This window comes from Myxocyprinus asiaticus, chromosome 34 (genome assembly GCF_019703515.2).
Source record: "Myxocyprinus asiaticus isolate MX2 ecotype Aquarium Trade chromosome 34, UBuf_Myxa_2, whole genome shotgun sequence".
NCBI classification, from domain to species: Eukaryota; Metazoa; Chordata; class Actinopteri; order Cypriniformes; family Catostomidae; genus Myxocyprinus; species Myxocyprinus asiaticus.
This window is the reverse complement of record NC_059377.1, coordinates 27,580,991-27,602,924: the sequence shown is the minus strand read 5'-3', so window position 1 is coordinate 27,602,924 and position 21,934 is coordinate 27,580,991. Positions and strand designations below refer to the sequence as shown.

The window sequence follows — 21,934 nt, the reverse complement described above, 5'->3', positions numbered from 1 at the left end:
GCGTCTCCACTGCTCTAGAGTCCAGTGGCGGCGTGCTTTACAACACTGCATCCGACGCTTTGCATTGCACTTGGTGATGTATGGCTTGGATGCAGCTGCTCGGCCATGGAAACCCATTCCATGAAGCTCTCTACACACTGTTCTTGAGCTAATCTGAAGGCCACATGAACTTTGGAGGTCTGTAGCGATTGACTCTGCAGAAAGTTGGCGACCTCTGCGCACTATGCGCCTCAGCATCTGCTGACCCCGCTCTGTCATTTTACGTGGCCTACCACTTCGTGGCTGAGTTGCTGTCATTCGCAATCGCTTCCACTTTGTTATAATACCACTGACAGTTGACTGTGGAATATTTAGTAGCGAGGAAATTTCATGACTGGACTTGTTGCACAGGTGGCATCCTATCACAGTACCACACTGGAATTCACTGTGCTCCTGAGAGCGGCCCATTCTTTCACAAATGTTTGTAGAAGCAGTCTGCATGCCTAGGTGCTTCATTTTATACACCTGTGGCCGTGGAAGTGATTGGAACACCTGAATTCAATTATTTGGATGGGTGAGCGAATACTTTTGGCAATATAGTGTATATGCATGTGGTATATCAAGGGTCAGATATTTACCACGGCTCAGAACAAAAATTCCCCAGATATTTAAAGACAGATATGTGCATTCAAAATTAGCTCTCTTTGCTATTACGGGATAATGGAATAAAAATTGTGATGACTCATCTTGTACTGGGTTAGTGGGTTAATAAAATATGTATTCTTTTTGACTGTATTACATCAACTAAAAATAGTATTTGCTTTTGGTGCCACTCTGTGGGTATTTCACCATTTTGGACATATTTATGCCACTGGGGGGCAGTGATTCAAATTTCAGTCAGCATAAACTGATTTTGGCAGCAAAATGTACAACCTACTGTTACAGAATTCACAATGTGATCAGTCTGTTAAAAAAGGGACATGCCCTTTGATATGTCCAACTCAAACTGTTTCAATATGCAGTACATCAACAGAAATTGCACTATTTTGGTGGCACGCAGAGTCGCTGCCTATGAAGACCATTCCAAATCAATCAATTATGAGATTCCATGATGGTTAGGATACTGCCTTAGAAGTCAGCTGCCCATGTAGGCAGCTGCCATCGAGGCAGCTCACTCAGTTTTGTAACATAGCTCTAGTGTCCTTCATAAAATCTTAGTACCTTCAAATAAACCTCAGTTGAGCTTTAACCCATTAAAGTCGGCCTTCTCTTAAAGTGCTTTGAGAAAGTGAACAGAGTTTGTGGAGCTCTAAGTTGTGACATTCAGTGGGTCGGGATGACCAGCACGAGGGCATTTATCAGCGGCTTCACAGACCTCAGGCAGCTCAGAGCACAGCCGGCCTAAAGTGGAGGTGGCAGGCAACCAGAGGCTGTCAGCTTTGCCAAGTGAGAGATAAGAAGCTCGGACAGCAGTAGCTGGCAAGAGCTGCAGTGTTCTGGAGCATCACAGTCTTTCGGAATGGGTCTTCTAGAGCAATTCCTGCCAAGTTCCCATCAGGCTTAGTCACTGTAATCAGGTGGGATCCTTGCTAATCCGGCTAGTGATCCCACTCGTTCTGTACCTCGGACCCCCCTTTAGGGCTTACCAGTCTGAGGCCTGTTTGCAGGTGCATTTGTACAGGAGCTGAGATAATTAGTGTGGAGCTATAGCGGCTCTCTAAGAGGGCTTTGTACAGTGCAAATCTTCCTTGAGTGCTTTATCTTTGGCCTTCTTTGAAAAGAAAGCCTATTTTTTTAAACTGTAAGCTCTGAATGAGGCAATGGAGCATGTACAGTATGAATAAATGTTGCCATGGAGGGTGCCATACCTGAGCTGTTTAGCTCAGAATAGATCATCTATCCTCAGAATTTACTGTATATTACTGCATTTTCTACATCAGTGGTTCTCAACTGGTGGGTCGTGAGCCAAAAATGGGTTGCATGTCTATTTTGATAGGGTAGTGAACAGGATGAGGGGAAAACATGCAAATTATAATTGCATAAAAGGTCTGTGATTTTAGTTGTTTTGTTAGCTGCATTGAAATGTTTATGATTTTATGTTTATGCCTGTACATTTCTCTTATCAAAACCAGTTGAGATCCACTGTCAATTGTCTACCAAAAGTGTAACCAATAGTTTCAGATGTTTAGCTAGGGGCAGGCATTGGTTCAAAATGCAATTTTCAGTTGTGTTTTTATGAAGAATGTGGTGGAACATTTATTATACAGCCAAGTTTAAAGTATTTTCTGATATCAGTCATAATCCTACGCACTTCTTCATCTCATGTATGTGTATCCAGGCTGTTTTACCACCAAGAGTAACTTTATTTTCATATGTGCTGCATAGCCACAAGCAGAAATCTCAGAAATTCTAATTTCAGCACATTGTTCCTATCTCTTTAGTCAAAGGCAGCTGCGCATGCCACAATGTTGCAGGAATTTCATTTAGAGCTGTGCAATAGAGCCAGTCTCAACTGAAAGTGTCTAAAAAACAGGAGCATTCAGATCGGATATCACAGTCACTCTGTTTCACAGTACATGATTTAGTGATTGTCCAAAATGAAAGGGAGTGAAGATCTGCATTTGATTTGTCTTCTGTGTCTTTTCTTTCTCTCGCTCAAGGACAGAGAACATTTTATTCGTAGAGTTCCTTCCCTAGGGAATTTTATATACAGGGTTTTTGAATACTGCTTCAGTCGATGACTGTAAAAATGAGGGAAGCCATAATTGTGGAAAGTTATGAGGATGTCTCGAGCAGTGGGATAGAAGATGTAAAGGAATGCATTAGGCTTGAAGTCTTCATGAACTTGCATTTTAATCAGACTCGCAGATGGTGATTGGTAATGTGGATCAGATGTATGATAAATTCCTCATGAACATATTTGGCAGCTGCTCTGTCAACCTGTTACATATCAATTGAGCATATGAATTAGGAGAAAAAATCCAATTACATGTAAATTTGTCAAAATATGCAGCATCATATGTTGTGGTGTTTTTCTGTGTGGGCTCATTTTCGTGTGGTTGGAGTTGCAAATGACTGTCGTTTTTGTCTAAAAAATGAAAAACACCGTTTTTGTCTTAATGAAAATCTGAAAAAGCAAAAAGGCTACTGTGAGGGTTAGGTTTAGGAGTAGGGTAAGGGGATAGAAAATATAATTACCTCAGTATAAAAACAACTGAATGGAAAGTGCCCACCATTATACAAAAACAAATGTGTGTGGATGTGCATGCAGTCATGGCCTTCTGAGTTGGTGGCCTGTATCTTTCAGTGATGGACTAAACGTTTTAGAGAATACCATCAAAGAACTCTCCACTGCTCCCCTGCAGTGTAATAAGTTAATGTTTTGGCTGGGCTTTTTGCATCTGTAAAAATGTCCAGTGCTTTGGCTCAGGGCTTTCCATTGTGGACATTGGGCACAGTTCCTAGACAGTGCGTTCTAAGGGAATGCATTACCATTTTGTTTTATCCTGTTTAAAAATCCACTTTCATTTGAAAATGATTTTTTGCCGCAGTTTCAATGCATCCTTCTTTTTATACTATTGGAATTCATGAAATAATACATGATTTGGCTTATTGTGGGTATGGCAATAAAATACACAGTGTGCCATATGACAGTGGTTTTCAGCAGGTCTGTTCTAATGAGTTATGGACAACATGGAAAAACAATGCTAAATGCAAATAATAAAATGTAACTAATAGACTTGGGATCGATGTCTTTTTCACACATCGAGATTTTATATATTGGGATTTTTTTAGATATAAATAGGGCTACCCATTGCACAGTAGTCTTTGTGTTTTATTTCTTAACACAACTTTGTTAAAGTGTGTGCGGCAATGTAAATTAAAGGGGGTCGCACACTGGATGTGTCTGGTAGATCTAAAATTTTAAAGAATTATTTTCTACAAAGGTACATACGCGGCCTCTCAGTCTCACAAGGCTGCTTAAAAATCTGCAGCACCACAGAGCGTAACTCGCATTGTTTTCCATTAAATTCGACCCATTTCATCATCAAAGTACAAAGATTATTTTCTCTCACCATCAGTGGATGATATATTGAGTATATTAATCTTTCATATAGCCTACACGATGTATTTTCAGTTACAAAAATTTGTTTTTGTGGTTTGACAGCTTAAATGAAACCTCTTTAAAGATAGCCTACATACAGATAAATTGCATAATAATTTCTAATTGTTCAGTTTGCGCAGTTAAACCAGTTTCATACACTAACCTGCAAACTCATGAACATCACTTTCCTTGTTGAAGAAGTAGAAAAACCTTTGTAACTTTTGTGCGTATGCATCCTGTGCATGGAGTTCTAAAATACCTGTCCTATGTTGTGACACCTGTGCCTTGCGACTGGCTTCAGTAAATGTTATATCACCCCCCCCCCCCCCCCCCAATGCTATTATGCCTGCGTGAGTTAGAAAGCACACAAATTTGGTTTCTAATTTATATGTTAGCTAATGTTAATATATATTGATTTCTCAAAAACATTGATAAAATAATGTGCTGATCAATAATCAATATATTGATATTTTATGACATGTCTAATTACTAATCATATAATCATTCATATACAGTATTTTGGATATAAAGCTTTTTAACTTTTAAAAGGGAGGAGGTACCGCTTCCCATTTCTTTTGTTGTTGCCGGCAAAGGCCATTTGTCTAATCAAACTCTGTGGTATATTGATGCAAATTCATACATCTCTAGCTGGAAGCTATAGCCAAATTAGACTAATACTAACATGGACAGGTTGTGGGACATCCCCTCATTTTACAAAACGATGAACAAACAACAAAAGGTAAAGGATATGAAAATACAATTGAGAATACATTTAAAATAGGTCCAAAGATTTGGATCTTGCTTTGTTTGCATTATGAATTAATGGCTGCCGAGAGCATGAAACCATACAAATTCAAGAGACATTAGAAAACAAAATTAGATTTTTTTTCTTTCTTTTTTTCATTTTAATGATTAATGGTGTAATATCAATACGTAAATGTTTGATTTTATGGATATTTTGGTTAGTCCTGAAGCAAAACCAGTTGAGACCTATTGCTGTAGGAAATACTTAGGTTGTATATTGTTTTGAGGCATTTTGGTATTAATTAAAATAGTGCATTACAATGTATTAGTCTAAAGACATTAGCATGTTATTTCAGGCTGATTGCTTTGATAGCATTCTAATTAACATATTGAGTAATGTCCATGTGAATTAATTTATGGCGGAATTAGATTAACTGCATTTGATGCAAATGTTACTTCAGCCTGTATTGTAATTATGTCATGATAATGAGATGAAAATAGAGCCCTCTGGAGAAACATATTCATTAAATTTTTCTAAACTATTACTTGCTATAAATGTAAATATAGTAATGAAATTTATTTTTAATAATGAATCAGTTATTATGGGAACAGCGCTATACAAATAATGTGTCTCTCTTGAATACCTGATTCTGATTGGTCAATCACTGATTTGTATTTTGTTTTTGTTTTTAATGACCTGCAAACCATGCATTTGACCAAGGTTCCTGGCAACCAATCTCATTATCTGATTTCACGTCTCTTTTAGCACTCCATAGTCTCTTCTCCCAATAAATAATTGTTACAAAATTGTTTACTTGTGTTTGATCAAGCTGTAGGATTATGTCTTGATCGTATGAGAAAACCATTGGCCAATAGTCTAGTACATCAGATACAGATTTTAGGCCTACAAGACTTGTGGCTTGTCCTGGACATTCATACGAGCACCTCTCACAGGCAGCCAGTGAGAGAAAGCAGCATGAGTGTGGGCTCCTGACAGTTTAAGATGAACAAAACGTTAAAAATTAGCCACCAGCACCCTCACATCTTAAATCTAGAGTGTGCTGAGGCAAGGTGACGAACAAAAGACAAAGCACTCTCTCAGTCATCTATCCAACAACAGGCCTTTCTGAATGAAGAGGCAGCACACTATTGTTATTGATTGTTACAGGTGTCCTAGATCTCAATGTGAAACTATGATTCAGTAGGCTGACAATGAGCTACCAGGCTTTTCAATTATATGCCTGTTCTGTGGAATGATAATTCACAAATGCCCATCTGTGCCTCACCACAAGACACACAGCTGATACAAGGTATTATTTGGCAGAGTGTTTGTTAATGTCATATTCACATTTTTGCATGTCTTGGGCCTGTGTAATATCATTACATTTAATTTCAGTGTTTGATTTTAGACTTTTTTATTATTATTATTTATGATGAACAATTTTGGTACTGTGTATAGTCGCCACTTGATGTCCAATGTAAAATTTGGTTTAAGCAAAATCAGTTAAGAACCACTGGCTTAAACTAAATTCATTCATTGGAGCTTTGAGTTAGTGGTTATCGCATGCTCTGACACATAAGCTGTGTGGTCATATGCTTATGTGGATGATACAAGTTTGAATCCGGCTTGTAACATTTTCCTATCCTGTTCCCTCATCCTCTCCCCATAATTCCTGTCCTCTCTTCATTGTCTGTATGAATAAAAGTGCCAAAAAGACCAAAAATAGAACTAATATATATATATATATATATATATATATATATATATATATATATATATATATATATATATATATTTACTGTATATTAAGGGGCATATATAGTAGACTATGATTTTCTTTTTTTTTGTGCTTTTTTTTTTTTTATTGCTTTTTTTTTTTCTATGTCCAAAATTGGATTACTGCAGTGTTCTCTTTCCTCTGAACAAAGCCACTCTTGAAAACGTGTTCAGCACAACACACTTTCCCTCCTACAGTACGAGCTGAGTGACAGGTCTGGATACTGTGATCAACAGAGTGTAGAGAATTGATCTGTTCCTACAAGATCCTGTAAACCTGTTTACAATCCTCTCTGCGCCCTACACATCAAGCCTTGCGTTGAAGCCTGTGCAACAGCAAAAACAAACAGCCACACCAGAGGATGGAACAGTCCAAGTGATTAAAGTTGAATGTGTTGTGATAGTTACGGCCTTTTTAGAATTCTGTACAGGTTCGCAGTGGAAAGCATAGGGGGATGAGCAGATGGGACGCCACATAGAACACAGCTGCTTCATAGTGACAGAGAAAGAGGCTACAGAAATGACTGTTGCATGAACACTCAACATGCTTAAGACTGTTTAGTTGCCTTTTCCTAAAATATTAATTAGAGCTGTTCATTAAGGGTGAAATGAGGTTGGCTGCAAATTATTTTTATTTTTCTAGACAGAGCGGCAAAAGAAGCAGGAAGACAGCTTATGTGCTGTGGGTTTCTCTAGAAATTCTGGTTTTAGTTAGACAGGGCGTCTGTACTTTAAAGACAGATTTGTGTTGCTCTAAAGGTCCACGTTCAAATTGCGATGGGATGCTGCTTACAGGCTGATGAATCTACAGAAGGTCAGTTCAGTTTCTGCAAATGTGTCCACAGATTTCAAAGAACTGAGCACATTTCCTAAGTGATCCAAGGTCATTTTCTTTACTTATACACTGTTTCCTTCTTTTTCTCTTTAATTTTCTTTTCTTTTGCTTTTCCTTATCCTTCTTCCTTTTTTTTTCCTTTTTCCTTGCCTTTTCTTCCCTTTTCATTCTTCCTCTTTATTTTCCTCTTCCTTAACTTTTTCCTTTCCTTTCCTTTTTCATTTTATTCCCTTTTTCCCTATTCCTATTCCTTTCCTTTTGCTTTTCCTTTACGTTACAACTGGTCTTTTCTTTTTCATTTATCTTTTCCTTTTTAACTTTCCTTCCCTTTCCTTCTTCCTCTTCCTATTCATATTCTTTTCCCTTTCCTTTTGCATTTCCTTTACCTTTCCACTTGCCTTTTGTTTTTCCTTCTTTCTTTCCTTTCTTTTCCTTTCATTTCCTTTTTTCATTTCCTTTCCTTTTTATTTTTCCTTTCTTTCTTTTTTTACTTTTTTACTTTTCTTCCCTTTTCATTCTTCCTCTTTATTTTCCTCATCCTTTTTCCTTTCCTTTTTTTTAATTATATTTCCCTTTTCTTCCTATTGCTATTCCTTTATTTTCCTTTCCTTTAGCATTTCCTTTACCTTTCCACTTGTCTTTTATTTTTCCTTTCCTTTTTACCTTTCCTTCCCTTTACTTCTTCCTTTTCCTCTTACTATTCCTTTTCCTTTCCTTTCGTTTCTTTTTTCCTTTCCACTTTGCTTTTTCATTCTTCCTTTCCTTTTCCTTTTATTCCCTTTTTCCCTGTTCCTATTCCTTTCCTTTTGCTTTTCCTTTACCTTACAACTTTTCTTTTGCATTTGTCCTTTCCTTTTTACCTTTCCTTCCCTTTCCTTCTTCCTCTTCCTTTTCCTATTCCTATTCTTTTCCCTTTCCACTTGCCTTTTTTTTTCCCTATTCCTTTCCATTTCTTTTCTTTTATTTCCTTTCCTTTTTATTTCTTCCTCTTTTTCCTCATCCTTTTCCTTTTTTAATTATATTTCCCTTTTCTTCCTATTGCTATTCCTTTCCTTTTCCTTTATCATTTCCTTTACCTTTCCACTTGTCTTTTCTTTTTCCTTATTCCTTTCCTTTTGCTTACCTTTCCTTCCCTTTTCTTCCTTTTCGTCTTACTATTCATTTCCCTTTCCTATTGTTTCTTTTTTTTTCCTTTCCATTTGGCTTTTTTCATTCTTTCCTTTCATTTTTTAACTTTCCTTCCGTTTACTTCTTCCTTTCCCTTTCCTTTTGTTTCCTTTTTTTCTTTTCCAGCTGGCTTTTAATTTTCCTTTCCTTTCCTTTCCTTTCCTTTCCTTTCCTTTCCTTTCCTTTCCCTTCCCTTCCCTTCCCTTCCCTTCCCTTCCCTTTCCTTCCCTTCCCTTTCCTTTCCTTTCCTTTCCTTTCCCTTCACTTCACTTTCCTTCCCTTCTCAAGTTCAAATCCTGTCATTAGTGAAAAAAAGGCAAAGGAACCTTTGTCCTCCATGTGCCATTGCTGACTGGGGTGGTTTGGGGCTTTCTCTGACATATGAGGGCAAACTGATGTTACTGAGCCTCATGAACTTTTCATGTGCTGTATTGAAATCAGAGGCATGCGGTCTTCCTTGCCACCCTATGTTGGATGATTTAGATGCCAATTACAGCTGCCCTGGAATGAAATGTGAATACCTGCTATAATAGTAACAGAAATTTTGAATATATACATAAGTATTATTTCCTACAGGGTATTACTCGACAATTCAGTTAGACATGATTGTATTATGACATAAGCTTGTGTGTATAACCTGGATACACTTAAAACATAGGATTTTTAATTATGCCATATTACAGGAGAGTCACATGGCAACATGCCAGGTTCAGACGTGTGAACGGCGAGCTCTGCACACTTTGCTGGTTTTAATACTTTTTACATCATAAACCGGTGAGATTCAATACACCCTGATTCTTAACTGTTCTAGGAAGACAATATGTGAAAGAATTCAAAATCCTCGGGCTCTGGGGACATTAAAATACACTTACGTGCTCAAGCTGAAGCCTCCGAGCAGCAGGCTGAAAGCCTGGGACTCAATTTGGCCAGTGAGGTGAAAGAGATTCGGTGTCAACTGATGAACATATCGGCAATGCTGACGGAGGTCGTTACAGACTTGGAGGAGCTTGCTGCAATACGTCGATCGATCACTGCCATGGAGATGAAATTCACTGAGGTGGTTACAAGAGTGGTGGATGCTGAGAAACGGATCGATTATCTGGAGTCATTGGAGAGTGAATTAGCTGATAAACCGCTAGCGACCAAGGCGGACTTGGAAAGCATTTGTAAAAAGTTGGAAGACCTTGAGAATCGTAACCGGCAAAACAACATCCGAATTGTTGGAATTCCTGAGCGAGCAGTGGGCCAGAATATGGTGGAATTCCGAGTCTGCTCAAAATAACAGGCCATAAGCTGGTAATCGAGCGAGCTCATAGAGTTCTGGCTCGGCGATCCGCTGAGGGAGACAGTCCCCGATCAATTCTGGCCAAATTTCTGAGATCATCCGATAAAGATCTTGTGTTACACGAGGCGAGGAGTAAAGGAAGGCTTTCTTGGAAGAACCACAACATTTTCTTGTTCCCAGACTTTGCGAATTTCACAAGAAAGGAATGTGATCGAATCAAGGAATGCAAGAAACTCTTACATCAACGGAAAGTTGCTTTTGCACTGTTGTTCCCGGCCAAATTGAGAATAGATGCTAAGGATGGCCACAAAGTATTTACATGTCCCCAACAAGTATTGTCCTTCATAAAGTCAATAGAATGAGTAAGCCATTGTGTGGTGCTCGCATTGCAGCCGAGTGGGCTTGACTCACTGAACATTCGCTTGATTGTCCGAGAAAACTGTGCACCTTTTTGGTTTCTTTTTGTGCTTGTTCTGCCTAGCGGCTGGAGTTTGTTTTGTGTAGTATCATTCCTTCGGGACAGTGTTGTGGATGAATCTGCACGTTCTTTGTGCTTATGCCTCCTATTGGTTGGAGTTTGTTTTGTGGAGTATTTTTTTTGCAGGACATTAGAGTGATTAGGTCATCTGCTGCACTCATGTACAGCCGGCTCACTGAACATTCGCTTGACTGCCTGAGGAAACTGAACGGCTTTTTTTGTTTGTTTTTTTTTTTTTTTTTTTTTTTTTGCTGGTTCTGCTAGCAGCTGAAGCTTGTTTTGTGGAGGAACACACCTTTGGGACAGTTATGTGAATGAATCTACACGTTCTTTGTTTATTCTGCCTATTGGCTGGAGTTTGTTTTATAGATTTTCTTCTGTTATGTAATTCTATCTCACAACATTTTTACAGAAACACCAGACTTGAGCAATCCGACGGCAAAGTTGTCACGGGGGCTCTCGTAGGCGTTCATGGACTGTTTGAGTTTAGAGGGATGGATGCCGTTTGGCGCTCTCGTGCGTGGGGTTAATGTGCACCTTTTTCTTTTTTCTGTTTGTTTGGTTTTGGGGAAGTTCGGGGTTTGATTGTTGCACTAATGTTGGAATGTGGTCTTTATAATTTTGTTTTTGACACACAAGAATTTTTTTCTAATATGTTAAAATGTCAAATGTTGGGGGCCTGGTTAGCTCCGTGGTAAAGATGCTGGCTACCACCCCTGGAGTTTGCTATCCCAGGGCGTGCTGAGTGACTCCAGCCAGGTCTCCTAAGCAACCAAATTGGCCTGGTTGCTAGGGAGGGTAGAGTCACATGGGGTAACCTCCTCGTGATCGCTATAATGTGGTTTGTTCTCAGTGGAGCACGTGGAGAGTTGAGCGTGCTTGCCGCGGTGGATGGCATGAAGCCTCCACACGTGCTATGTCTCTATGGCAACGCGCTCAACAAGCCACGTGATAAGATGCGCGGGATGACAATCTCAGACGCGGAGGCAACCGGGATTCGTCCTCCGCCACCCGGACTGAGGCGGATCACTACGCTACCACGTGGACTTAAAAGCACATTGGGAATTGGGCATTCCAAATTGTGAGAAAAAAAAAATTCAAATGTTAATATGAGTGGATTGTCTCTCTCCACGTGGAATGTGAATGGGTTGGGGCACCCCATTAAAAGAAGGAAGGTTATTTATTTCTTAAACGTAAGAAATATGATATATCTTCAAGAAATGCATTTTTCCCCGCAGGAAGCTGAAACATTTGGGAAGATATGGGGTGGGCATGTTTTCTTTAGTGCTGGCTCAGGTAAGAGCTGGGGACTCATTACGCTGATAAGCAAACATCTACAATTCAAATGTCTCAAACAGAGTTAAGATAAATTAGGAAGAGTCATTATTGTTTTAGCAGAAATTCAGGGGCAAAGGTTGATATTGGCTAATATTTGCGCACCTAACGCTGATGATCAGGGCTTTTTTATAGATCTTGAAGGGATGTTGCAAGCCCCTCATGATATAATATTGGGAGTGATATAAAAATTCCTTGATCATAGTGAAGTAAAAGTGTGTAATCAAATCAAAATAAAATAAAATCACTTTATTGTCACTCAACATATACACAAGTGCAACAGTGGGTGAAAGTCTTGGGTGCTGTTCCAAGCAACATAGCAGTATGACAATTACAATAAACATCTGATTTACACAACACAATTTACACATTTTTACACAACACAATATACAATATACACCTAATAATATACAATATACAGTATACACAAAATAAGACTGTATACAATAAAAATAATATACAATATACAGTATACACAAAATATGAAGACTATACAATAAAAAATACACTGTACACTATACTGAGGGTCAGTGATGAGATGTTGCGGCCCATTCTAACCACCTGGCGTCTGCTTGACAGGAAGTCCAGGATCCAGCTGCACAGAGAGCTGTTTAAGCCCAGAGCTCGGAGTTTCGCATCAAGCTTGGAGTGCACAATGGTGTTAAATGCTGAGCTTTAGTCTACAAATAGCATTCTCACAGTGTGTAGTGTAGATGCAATGCCATCATCAGTGGAGCCGTTGTTGTGGTAAGCAAACTGCAGTGAGTCCAGTGAGGCAGGCAGCACAGAGCAGATGTAATCTCTGATTAGCAATCAAAGCATTTACTGATGATGGGGGTCAGAGCAACAGGACACCAGTTATTTAAGCAAGTGATTTTGGATTGCTTTGGTACAGGCACAATGGTGGACATTTCAAAGCATGTGGGGACCATAGACAAGGAGAGGGAAAGGTTGAAAATGTGCATAAAAATACCAGCCAGTTGGTTCGCGCATGCTCTGACGCGGCCCGGAATGCCATCTGGACCTGCGGCTTTACGGATATTCACCCGTCGGAAGGATCAGGTTACATCCACTATAGAGACGGAGAGTGAAATAAAGTGTAGCTTCGGCCGCGGGAACTCTCTCTGCGAGAGGCAGAGTTTTTATTCCCTAAGTCTGTGATATTAATTCCCTGCCACATGCTTCTAGAGTCAATGGTTTTGAACTGTCCTTCAATCTTGTCCCTGTACTGGCATTTGGCTGCTCTGATAGTTTTGAGGAGGGCATAACTGGCTTGTTTATGCTCCTCTGCATTCCTGGAATTAAAAGCGGAGGTTCCCGCATTAAATGCCACATGAACATCGCTATTAATCCACGATTTATGGTTAGGGTAGATCCATATTGTTTTGGTCGGCTCTACATCATCTATGCACTTCCTGATGAAACATGTTACGGTATCAGCGTAGACCTCGATGTCGTCATCAGAGGCAGACCGGAACATCTCCCAGTCCACGTGATCAAAACAGTCCTGTAGCATAGAATCTGATTGGTCTGACCAGCACTGTATCATTCTGAGGGCGGTTGCTTCCTGTTTCAGTTACTGTCTGTAAGTGGGCAGAAAGAGAATGGAAGAGTGGTCCGATTTGCCAAATGGTGGGCAGGAGAGGGATTTGTAGCCATCCCGGAAGGAAGAGTAGCAATGGTCCAAAGCCCAGTCCCCTCATGTGTTGAAACTGAAGTGTTGGTAGTATTTTGGTGCTATTGACTTGAAGTTGGCTTTGTTATAGTCCCCGGTAACAATGATCGCAGCCTCAGGGTGCGCAGTTTCCTGCTTGCTTATACTCTCATACAGTTCCTTGAGTGCCCGGTCTGTGTCGGCTTGTGTGGGGATGTACACAGTTGTGATGATGACTGCTGTGAATTCTCTCTGTGTTCAGAATGGTCGACAAAGAAGCATGAGAAGTTCCAGATCAGGAGAGCAGAAAGACTTGATAGAATGTACTTTCCTCTGATCACACCAGGATTTGTTGATCATAAAACATACACCACCACCTTTGCTTTTGCCTGAGAGGTCTTTCACTCTGTCCACTCGGTGCACTGAGAACCCCACGGGTTCGATGGCTGAGTCTGGAATCTCCGCAAACAACCAAGTGTCTGTAAGGCAGATAATGCAGCAGTTCCTCGTCTCTCGTTGGAAAGAGATCCGCGCTCTCAGCTCACAGAGCTTGTTGTCCAGACACTGAATATTTGCCAGTAGAATGCTGGGTAGCGGGGGTCGATTTGCACAACATCTTAGTCTGACGAGAACGCCGGCTCTCCTTCCCCTTTTCTGGCTGCGTTTCCGCGGCTGGGCTGCCCAGACAAAGGGGTCCGCTGTCGTGTTTGAAAACAGTGGGTCGGCATTGAGGTATTTAAAGTCCAGTTTTTGGTGTGCTATTGAAGAACCAACGTCCAAAAGCATTTGTCTATCGTAGACAATAATACAGACGACAGTCAAGATGAAAAACACAAGAATTGTAGACAAAGCAAGCAAAAAACTGCAATATTGGGTCGGAGCTTGCAGTGCAGCAGCCATACTTGGCACCATCTTGAAGCCCCTAGAGCAACATTGACGCTATGCAGGATGTGTAAATATCTTTGTCTTACAGATATTTGGAGACTTCTGAACCCATCTGGTAGGGACTATACATTCTTTTCATCAGTCCATAATATTTATTCTAGAATAGATTTTTTATTTTTTTTTTATATCTAAGTCCTTCATTTCATCTATTGTTGACTGCTCAACTGGAAACATCTTGGTCTCAGATCACGCCCTGGTGAGTTTAGAGATTCGGAGACACATTCGGAGAAAAAGAAATCATATAGTTGGCTCTTTAATGTATCCCTTTTGCAAAATCCTGATTCCCAACAATGTTAAAGGCTGAAATCAATGTTTATATGGAGACCAACTGGTCCTTAGTATCCTCTGTGGGCATGGCTTGGGAGGCACTTAAGATGGTTCTTAGGGGTTGGATCATAGAGAGTGCCTCATTCATCAAAAAATTCAAAGCACAAGAACTTGTGGAGTTGGAAGATAATACTAAAAGTGCCGAGGCAGAGCTGAAGTGCCGAATGTCGTCTGATGGCCTCAGAGAATTGAAATACAGATATAATATTATTTTGTCAGGAAAGGTGGAATTTTGGCTATTCAGGGCAAGACAGTCATACTTTGAGTCGGGGGACAAAGCATGGAAGCTTTTGGCTAGATATATAAAGCAGAGAGAGTCTTTTTCTACCATTCCCTCAGTGAAATCTGCTGGTGGTGAAATTTTTACCTCGGCCATTGATATTAATAATGCTTTTAAAGAATTCTATCTTGATCTCTATAGTTTCACGTCTTCGTCTACTGATGAAGATATTAGAAACTTTGTGGAACCATTAGAACTCCCTAAACTGACGACTGAGCAAAAAAATTCTCTTGATTCTGAGATAAGCTTGGAGGAGCTTGGCGAGGTAAATAAGACCTTGCCTACAGGCAAGGCTCCAGGGTTAGATGGCTTTGCCGCTAAGTTTTTTAGATCTTATGCTACAAATGCTAGAAGATTATACGGAATCTCATTAAAGAATGGAAAGCTTCCACCAACCATGACGCAAACCTGGATCAGTCTGATTCTTAAAAAGGACAAAGATCTAAGCGAGTGTAAGAGTTACCATTAGCAGCCGCGATAAGAAAGGAGGATGATTTTCCAGGGGTGATGGCGGGAGGTGTGGCGCATGAGCTTCTGCTTTAAGCAGATGATATTTTATTATTTGTCTCTGACCCTTCTAGATCTAAGCCTTGCCTCCACAGAATTATTATAATTCTGAGGATACAGAGTTAATTGGTCTAAATCCGAAGCTTTGGCGTACTGCCCGATAATGGCTTTTCAGCTGGGCACCTTTCAGTGGCCCAAACAGGACATTAAGTATTTGGGTATTTTATTCCCAGCAAATTTGTGTGATTTATTTAGAGTTAATTTTGACCCTTTAATAAAAAGGTTTGAGCGATGTGTGTAGATGGGCTTCATTACATTTATCTATAACTGGGAAGGTTAATGTTATTAAAATGAATTGTATTCCAAAATTCAACTATCTGCTACAATCTCTCCCTATAGATGTCCCCCTCTCCTATTTCAAGCAATTTGATAGCATAGTGAAGTCCTTCATTTGTAATGGTAAATGTCCCAGATTACATTTCAGTAACTTACATAGGCCGATTGACAAAGGTGGGCAAGGCCTACCCAAGATTTTGTTTTCTTATTATGCATTCGGTCTCAGACATTTGGCTCATTGGTCGCTTCCACCTGAGAGAGCCCCTCCCTGGTTTTGAAGTTCTTGCCCCTATTTCACCATTGCAATGCCTTTCTATCAAACTAACTGGAGAAGTTAAATTACACCCTGTTATCTCGCATTTGCACTCAGTATGGACAAAAGTGTCCAGAGTGTTTAATTTGGGCATTTATTTAAATGTTACCTTGAGCTTATGGCTGAACCCCAAATTATGTATTAATAAGTCCCCTTTCTACTGGTCAGAGTGGATTGTGAGGGGGTTACTACACTCGGTGACCTACATGGATTGTTGAGATCCTTTGAAAATTTGGTTCAACATTTTGGGATTCCCAGATCTCAGTTCTTTAGGTATTTACAGCTGCGCCACCTGCTCTGTACTATTTTTGGGAGTAGCATACACCCCCCTAAAGCGGCAGATACTCTGGGAGTGGTGATTACTGATTTTGGAAAAGGTCATGAGGCATCAGTGTATTACTCCCTGCTAATTCAGAGTCTGAGGGACGGAGCTTCAACTTCTCTCAATAGATTATGGGAGAAAGATTTAAACTTTGGAGGAGAGAGAGTGGGCTAGGATTCAAAAAAATGTCTTGTCTGCATCTTGAGACGCAAGGTCATGCCTTTTGCAATTCAAGATTTTATATAAATTCTATTGGACCCCCTCTAGATTGTATAGGCTTGGTCTTAAAGACACACCCATCTGCTGGCGATGCCAATCAGAGGATGAAGTCATAACCCATGTCTTTTGGGGGTGTGTTAAGATCCAGGAGTTTTGGTTGAACGTTCAGAGTTTTGTGTGTGATGTATTGGGCACTAGGTTTTCCTTTTGCCCCAGACTCTGTATTTTGAGCGATGGGGCGGTCATCGATGTTGAGAATAGACACATAAAGGGTTTGGTCCTAACCAGTGTCATGATTGCCAGACAGATCATTTTAAGGGGATGGAGGTCGGCTGGAGCGCCCTCATTTCAGGAGTGGTGCTCAGAGATGGGGAGGGTGGTGGCCTTTGAAGAAGGGTCATTTAGAAGAATGGGGAAATTTAAATGATTTGTGGGGAATTGGGGCGGATTTCTTGCGTTTCTGGGTGTGTGATATTTTTTTAATTTTGTGTGTGTGTGTGTGTGTCTATAATCATGTATGACCACTGGGATGTTGTTGGGGGCCGGGTTGGGGATTGGGAGGGGGTGGGGTGGGGTAATAGTGGGGGTTAATTGTTGATTCTGTGTATATATGTTTTGTTTTTCTGTGTTCAATATGTGAATCAATAAAAAATTGTTAATCAGAAAATTATGCCATAGTACAGTAATTACATTTTTCACAGAACTGCAATATATTTACAAGGGAGGATTTTAAATATGCATGTAAACACAGGTAAGGCACTAGAACATCAAAGAATTGCATTTTAACTCTTATACTTTGTACGTATACAGTATATACAGCTCTGGGAAAAACTGCAAAATGATCAGTTTCTCTGTTTTACTATTTATAGGTACGTGTTTGAGTAAAATGAATATTTTTGTTTTAATCTATAAAGTACTGACAACATTTCTCCCAAATTCCAAATAAAAATATTGTCATTTTGAAAATGATAACTGGTCAAAATAACAAAAAGATGCAGTGTTTTCAAACCTTGAATAATGCAAAGAAAACAAGTTCATATTAATTTTTAAACAACACAATACTAATGTTTTAACTTAGGAAGAGTTCAGAAATCAATATTTGGTGGAATAACCATGATTTACAATCACAGCTTTCATGCGTCTTGGCATGCTCATTACCAGTCTTTCACATTGCTGTTGGGTGACTTTTTGCCACTCCTGGCACAAAAATTCAAGCTGCTCAGCTTTGTTTGATAGCTTGTGGCCATCCATCTTCCTCTTGATCACATTCCAGAGGTTTTCAATGGGGTTCAGGTCTGGAGAATGGGCTGGCCATGACAGGGTCTTGATCCAGTGGTCCTCCATCCACACCTTGATTGACCTGGCTGTGTGGCATGGAGCATTGTCCTGCTGTAAAAACCAATCCACAGACTTGGGGAACATTGTCAGAGCAGAAGGAAGCAAGTTTTCTTCCAGGATTACCTTGTACTGTATGTGGCTTGATTCATGCGTCCTTCACAAAGACAAATCTGCCCAATTCCAGCCTTGCTGAAGCAACCTCAGATCATCACCGATCCTTCACCAAATTTAACAGTGGGTGTGAGATTGAAGTGGCTTGAAGGCCTCTCCAGGTCTACATCTAACCATTAGACGACAAGGTGGAGGATCGGTGATGACCTGGGGGTGCTTCAGCAAGGCTGGATTCAGGCAAATTCGTCTTTGTGAAGGATGCTTACTGGTTGATTTTTGTTTTTCACACCATTCTCTATACACTCTAGAGACTGTTGCTCATGAAACTCTTAGGAGACCAGCAGTATCAGAAGTACTCAAACCAGCCCATCTGGCACCAACAATCATGCCATGGTCTAAATTACTGAGATCAAATTTTTTCCCCATTTGGATGGTTGATGTTAACATTAACTGAAGCTCCTGACCCATATCTGCATGATTTTATTTATAACACTGCTGCCACATGAATAGCTGTTTAGATAACCACATGAATAAGTAGATGTACAGGTGTGCCTCATTAAGTATCTGGTGAGTGTGTATTTTATCACACTGTGCAACTGAAAATCCATATTCCCATTTCATTAACACAGCTCATTTCTGCAATTAAAGGTGCTAAACCATCATTTTAGACTAGGTGCACATAATCACATTCAAACGGGTATCACAGTATTGCTCTGCACTCTCAGAAGTCAAGCTTAATACCCAAAATAGCAAATGATAAGCAATAAACAAGTATAGAAAATCCTCAGTGAATTATGTACTATAAAAGAGGAATCAGCCTGCTGAACTCAAATGACATTTGCCATCGTACATTGCTCACTGTGAATACAAGCTTTATAGAAATGGATTTCAGAGGTGTTGGATAGCAAGCCAGCAGTGAAATATGTTTCTGAGTAAAAGCACTGCGAGGTCATTAGCTGGCACGAGAGGTTCATTTATTCTTCAGTGTACCACACCGCCTTCCTCCCTCCCTCCCAATCTGATCGTCAAAATGGAGGCTCTGGTCCCGGCCCAAACACCATATTCATGTGGAAATGTGACTTACATGCTAGATGTCTGGATGTGGTGGACTCTGATTTACATAAGCTCCAAGAACTCATAGCAAATTTTTCAGAGTAACTGAATCATTGGCACTGTGCTGAGGCAGCAACATTGACAAAGTACACCATCGGATAACATGGATCATCAGGTTTTGCACAAAGTTATGGAATCCATGCCAGCTTTAGAGTGCTTGCAGTCAAATACTAAAAAAGAAAGTTTGTAATTCATTTTAATTCAATTAAACCTTTTCACTAAAATTGTTATGCTGATTATGGATTTTGTAATGAAAGATTTTGAATTGAATCAGAAAAAAATGCACAATAGTAGCATTTTAACTAGTGGTCTCAGTGCTCTCAACCCCACTGTATTATTACCTGTATATAAGTTATAAAAGCTTTAGTAATGTTTCTATTTGTTTGTATCCGAGAGCTCAAGCAACTCAACCAGAGAAATAATGAACATAACCACCTCTCTTGCTTTTTCTGTGTTCTTTATTTGTTGTTTTTCCCCTCTGTCTGCTGAGCATGATTGTGCAAAAAAAAGCACCTTGTAGTTCAGACAGTGTCCAACCCCTCCCACTGTGCTTAGATGGATAAAACATGGCTCCCACGATGCCACAGGGTGAAGAGGCCTTGACTTCATGTAGTGGAGAACAAGGGGAGAGTGCACCATGAAGGGTAGGAGGGAGGTTCTCTGCCACAGGAGGAGTGCCTATGGAGAACACTGATTATTTACTTTCAAAACATCAGTTTGATGGAGAGATGCGAGTGGCTTCCCAGCGGCCACTCATTCGTCTGAGCTGCGGCCGCCAGTGATTGATGAGGCGACCACCAGTGTGAGACCCATGCTGTAGAGCCTGCTTTCATCTCTTGCTCTCTCACATCTCTCCCCCACACCCCCACCCAAAAAAAAGGTATACAGAAGGTTGATAAAGTGTTCATTTTTGTGTGTGTGTTCCAACTTAGTTATAGTTTTGGGACAAATTTATCCACACAATTAAGACAAATCTAACAAAACTTCACTATAGGGACATTTAGGGGTGTACTCAGTTAGAGGAAAACAATTCCTATATATATATATATAGGTATTTTAGTGGTAAGGTTAGTCTATAGCAAGTGTTTTCAAAGTCTTAAACAATCAGCCTCCCCTCTGACAAAATTAACTGCGCTGGACTATGGTCTATTAGGCTATACATTTTAATTTATGTTCACAATACATTTCATTGAATATATTTATCTTTTGTTTTTACTTGGTGAATTTATCACCATTCTCCGCAGCTCCCCTCACATGCTCTGGCGCACCCCTGGGGAGATGCGCCCCCCAGTTTGAAATCTGTGGGTCTATATTAAGTATAATGAACTTTATATTAAACCAATAGAAGTCTGTGGCTGTGTTTCTCAATTAGTAAGTCACGACCCAAAAAATGGGTCGGAGGTCTAATAGGATAATGTTGATATTTTTTCGGTGGCTGTCCAAGCAAAATTTCAGACTGCTGAGGCAATTTTAATGATATTCATCTCATGTGCTTTTTTTATGTACTAAATATGCTTCTAGCCAGAAATGCGCATTTGTGATTTAAACGTGTAGCAGGGTAGGTTAAACCCTCTCTGAATTAGCGGCTCGTTGATGTTATCATGACAATGACTATTCACAGCCTATCAGCAGTCACTGCTTGCCTGTTTAAAGAGGCCCTATTATGCTTTTTGGGATTTTACCTTTCCTTTAGTGTGTAACATAGCTCTTTGTGCATGTAAAATGTCTGCAAAGTTGCAAAGCACAAGGTCCACCCAAAAGGGAGTTATTCTCTCCCACAGAAAACACTGCTCAAGAAATACATGAAATGGCTGGTTTGTAGTCCAGCCATTTCTTCAGTAAAGCATCTCAAATCAAATCAAAAATCAAATCAAATCACTTTTATTGTCACACAACCATATACACAAGTGCAATAGTGTGTGAAATTCTTAGCAACATAGTAGTCGTGACAGTGATGAAATACAGTATATACCAATTTACAATAAACATCAGATTTACACAACACAATTTAAAATCTAATATACACAATTACACATAACCCAATATACAAATAATAACATACAATGTACAGTATACAATACACACAATATAGAATACACATTATTCAATAAAAATAGTATATATAGTATATATGAAATATACAGTAGGTTGTATTGTACTGTATTGACATTCAGGTTGTCGGTTGATAGTAAGTTGCCAGTGTGTTGTTAAGAGAGAATAGAATTTATGACAGTCCGGTGTGAGATATAAGAGTAATAAGAGTAATAAAGTGCAGTGCTGATGTATTTTGATTGTGAGAGATCAAGAGTTCAAAACTCTGATTGCTTGGGGGAAGAAGCTGTCATGTAGTCGGCTGGCGCGGGTCCTGATGCTGCGATACCGCCTGCCTGATGGTAGCAGTGAGAACAACCCATGGCTCGGGTTGCTGAAGTCTCTGATGATCCTCCGAGCTTTTTTCACACACTGCCTGGTATATATGTCCTGGAGGGAGGGAAGCTCACCTCCGATGATGTGTCTGGCAGTCCACACCACCCTTTGCAGGGCTTTGCGTTTGTGGGCTGTGCGATTGCCGTACCAGGCGGAGATGCAGCCAGTCAGGATGCTCTCTACAGTGCTGGTGTAGAACCGTGTGAGGATGTGGAGGTTCATTCCAAACTTCCTCAGCCGTCTCAGGAAGAAGAGGCGCTGATGAGCCTTCTTCACAATGGCCTCAGTGTGGACCGACCATGTGAGTTCCTCAGTGATGTGGACACCCAGGAACTTG

The 21,934-nt window shown here is 40.0% G+C and overlaps 1 protein-coding gene across 1 annotated transcript in view; it reads left to right on the top strand.

Annotated features, from left to right (window-relative positions):
* LOC127425389 (CUB and sushi domain-containing protein 3-like) overlaps nt 1-21,934 on the top strand; it is a 701,868-nt gene that overhangs the window by 351,752 nt on the left and 328,182 nt on the right. The window lies entirely within an intron of this gene.